The 4,401-nt window shown below is 37.9% G+C and overlaps 1 pseudogene; it reads left to right on the plus strand.

Annotated features, from left to right (window-relative positions):
- Positions 1 to 318: 318 nt before the first annotated feature.
- LOC105500601 lies at positions 319 to 1,043 on the plus strand (annotated as a pseudogene).
- Positions 1,044 to 4,401: the final 3,358 nt, after the last annotated feature.

Raw genomic sequence — 4,401 nt, forward strand, 5'->3', positions numbered from 1 at the left:
AGTTTCTAATCTGTTTTAACAACACTGCATGGCAAAGTTGATTAAAATAAATATTCAAATAAAATCTAAGTTGAACAAAGCAATACAAAAATGTTTAAGCCTCAAGTGCATGCAGCCACAGAATATGCTCTTGGGCATTGCTCCCTAAGGGGCTGCTATCCTCCGCCTCCTTGAAGGCACCCATGTCAGGGGTTGCCCGATCCAGGGAGCTGGTTAAGAATATGAGAATGTGTGCACAGAAAGGCAGGCAACAGCACAAACAGCCATGCTTCTAGAAGGTTCTAGGGAGAGAGCAGGAGCAGTGCAGAGGGAATAGGAATGAGCAGGCAGAGGACCTGGGGTCATGAGACCTTTGGGTGGGAGGAGCCAGTGGCCGGGAAGGTTCTAATGTGTTCCATCTCCCAGCAGCTGCCTGCTTCTACGAGGTCATGCAGAGCCAGCACCTGGGCCTGCAACCAGCCACAGCCCCGTAGCTTCGCCCACCGCCTTCCGACCATAGACCTCCACAAAGTGAACGTGCTTTGAGCCTTTGTGAAAATGTGTAAACAAGATCCAAGCATTCTGCACACCAAGGAAATGTGTTTCCTGAGGGAGAGGGTGGAGAGCATCGGGGGTAAAGTATCACCTGCTACTTGGAAAGCGAAATCAGAAGACAATATCAAGGAAGAAAAATCTGGTAGTAAGAAGGTGGAGGAAGACTTAAAGGCAGATGAACCATCATGTGAGGAAAGGTGTCTAGGAATTGATAATAAAGGTGTGATTGAACCAGACACTGATGGCCCTCCAGAAATGGGAGATGAAATGCAGAGATAACAGAGGAAATGATGGATCAGGCAAATGATAAGAAAGTGGCTGCTATTAAAGTCCTAAATAACGGTGAACTGCAGAAAGCCATTGACTTATTCACAGATTCCATCAAGCTGAATCCTCACTTGGCCATTTTATATGCCAAGAGGGCTACTGTCTTCGTCAAATTACAGAAGCCAAATGCTGCCATCTGAGACTGTGACAGAGCCATTGAAATAAATCCTGATTCAACATAGGACACAGGAAATTGCAGAACATCAGAGAAAGTATGAACGAAAATGTGAAGAGCAAGAGACCAAAGAAAGAATAGAAAGAGTTAAGAAGGCTCAGAAGAGCATGAGAGAGTCCAGAGGGAGGAAGAAGCCAGACAAGCCAGACAATAGTCAGGAGCTCAGTCTGGCTCTTTTCCAAGTGGCTTTCCTGGGGAAATGCCCAGAAAATGTAATTTTCCCAGAGGAATGCCTGGAATGGAGGGGGCATACCTGGGATGGCCAGAAGGCCTTGACCCAATAAAATTCTCAGTGAGCCAGAGGTTCCTGTATCTATACAGGATCCAGAAGTTATAGTGGTCTCCCAGGCTGTGGCTCAGAACCCAGCAAATATGTCAAAATACCGCAGCAACCCAAAGGTTATGAATCTTATCAGTAAATTGTCAGCCAAATTTGGAGGTCAAGCATAATGCCCTTCTGATAAATAAAGCCGTTGCTTAAGGAAAGGCAACCTAGATCACCTTATGAATGTTGTGGTAATACAAACCAGTGTACCTCTGACCTTCTCATCAAGACAGCTGGAGTGCTTTGAAGATAATCCCTACCCCTCTCCCCCCAATGCAGCTGAAGCATTTTACAGTGGTTTTCCATTAGGGTATTCATTCAGATAATGTTTTCCTACTGGGAATTACAAACTTTAAACCCTTTTTAAACCTTAAAAATATTTAAAACAAATTTAAAGGGTCTGTTAATTCTTATATTTTTCTTTATTAATCATTTTGGATTTTTTATTTGAATTATCGGGCAGGAAAAATACTTATGTATGGAAGATTATTGCTCCAATTTGAGTGAAATAAAAGTTTATTAGTGCAAAGCAAAAAAAAAAAAAAAAATGTTTAAGCCTCTTGTGATGCACAATTCATCAGTGATACATTAGTGCCCTCTGCTGCTGGTTAAGTTTTCCAACAGCTCAGAATTTCAGTATGGTTTTTCTTTTTCTCCTTTTTTTTCTTTTCTCTTCTTTTAAGAACATTACAGTGTATTGTTTTGGTTCAACATTTTATACATTAATTAATAAAATTAGTGGAATGGTAATCAGGATGCATGGCATTATTTTAAATTATTATTGCTTGTGTTTTGACATCAATGTAAAGAAATTTCTTGACCAAAATTACTTAGAGATTTCATATTGAGCTGCAATCATGGAACACAGCATACATTATTGCTCTTTAATTGTAAAATATTCTATAAAAAGGAATTTATGTAGTTAGCCTGATAGCATATCATATAGGCTCCAATTTTTATTGATTATAAAATATAATTTACCCCTCATTTTGCATGGCTTATTTCTTAGGGTTGCCAGATTTAGCAAATAAAACTATGTCCCAGGTACTTGCATGGAACCTATTTCTACTAAATACTTATACTAAAAACTGCTAACTCATTAGGTTAAAAAAGTATTTATGGTTGACCTGAAATTCAAATTTAACTGGATTTCATATATCTTACCTTGTGACCTTATGTATTCTCATGTGTGCACTGAATTTCATCATTGAAATTCTTTCCTTTTATGATAATCAGAGTTTATCCTACCATAATAATGACTAAAACCAAACATATCTTTCTTTATTTTCTATTTCTTTCCTCACATTTTGTGAAACACTGAGTACTGAGTAGGTTTTCACATATCAATGCTTAATGCACAAAACTGAATTAGCAGAGTTCGTTAGTCATGAGATTAAAAGCATTTGTTCTTAAAGGAAGAGTTATTTAGTTAACGGATGGATTAAGTAAGAACAATCCTGAATTCCTCAACTTCCTTTATGGAGCAACAAACGTACTATATAAAAAGCATACAAAAAGTTTTGTTTTAAGAATGGTAAGTTTGAAAGTAAAGGCATCCAGATGCAACATTATCCTAAAGCATGATTCTCAAGCTTGCATAGCTGAACTTGTGGAAGTTCTTTGGGGTTTTGTGTGTTTGTTTTTGAGACAGATTCTCACTCTGTCACCCAGACTGGAGTACAGTGGCACAACCACAGTTCACTGCAGCCCCAAACTCTTGGTCTCAAGCGATCCTCCCACATCAGCTTCCTAAGTAGCTGGGACTAGGTGCACCACCATGCCTGGCTAATTTTATTTATTTACTTATTTTATTTTAGAAACAGAGTCTCACTATGTTGTCCAGGCTGGTCTCAAACTCCTGGCCTCAAGTAATCCTTCTGCCTCAGCCTCCAGAGTCGCTGGTATTACAGGTGTGAGCTACTGTGCCTGGCCAGAGAGTGCTTCTTGATTTTAATATACACATGAATGAAACAAATTGATCTAGCAGAATCTGGGCATTTCTAATTAGCATCTAGTTGATGCCATTGCTGCTAAACCAAGGACCATTCTTTCAGAAGAAAGATTTTAGGAGAGACCAAAAAAGAAAAAGCAATTTGTTTCAATATGGAACTACATAATGTCTGTGTGAATTGAAAATGCAGATTACTTACCAGCACATTACTGCCAGAATGTAATGATAACTGCCATAGAAACGAAGAATGGGAGCAGAGATGAAAGAAAATGAATCTTAATAGTCTTGCAGTGGTGTTCAGTGTGCCATCTTCAGTTCCTTTATCGTTTTCTGTTACAGTATCTCTCACTGGCAAAACGGAATTAATATTTGCTCCCTCACTACTTTTTCAGAATTTGAGAATTTGCATTAGATCATTTTATATGCAGCATCCCAAATACACAGTAATTTAAAGCATACAAGTTGAGACCACATTAGAATTAAGTTCATAGTTTATTTCCATCAGACCTATTTTAACCATTTTGGTCTGTTGGAGCTTAAAGTAGCAAGATGTAGATTGTGCAACCATGTGGAGCTGATCAAGTCAACCCCCGAAAGTGTAATTGGTAAATCTTTTCAAGTGCTTTTGAAAAATTAATCAAGGCAGGTTTGGTGAACCTTTGCTGAGAGTGTCATTAGAACAAATGACTTGGTTCCCAATATATTATCATAAAGGAAAACTCCAGCTGCAAATCCCAAGGTGACCCATTTATCTCGCTTGAATGGAAAATAATGACTTTTTAAGCACTGCAAATAATTCCGCTGGTTTAAAATCAATTTGGTTAATACAATTAAATTGAACTATTTGATCTTTCAGGTTCAAAAACCACCAACTTGACTCAAACATTAACATTTTAATATGGAAATAACCACCATAATCTTCCAATGCCTTCTAAAATGGTTTATAGAAACACGTTGTAGAAAACAGTGTGTATAACATTGTCTTCAAAATCTTTCCAGAATCAGTAATAAAAAATAGTATTGAAATATTCTGCCTTAAGCACTCATATTTCACCTCAAAGCCAATGCTTTTTTTTTTTTTTTTTTTTT

The sequence above is a fragment of the Colobus angolensis genome, unplaced genomic scaffold (genome assembly GCF_000951035.1).
Source record: "Colobus angolensis palliatus isolate OR3802 unplaced genomic scaffold, Cang.pa_1.0 Scaffold67, whole genome shotgun sequence".
In the NCBI taxonomy this organism is placed as follows: Eukaryota; Metazoa; Chordata; class Mammalia; order Primates; family Cercopithecidae; genus Colobus; species Colobus angolensis.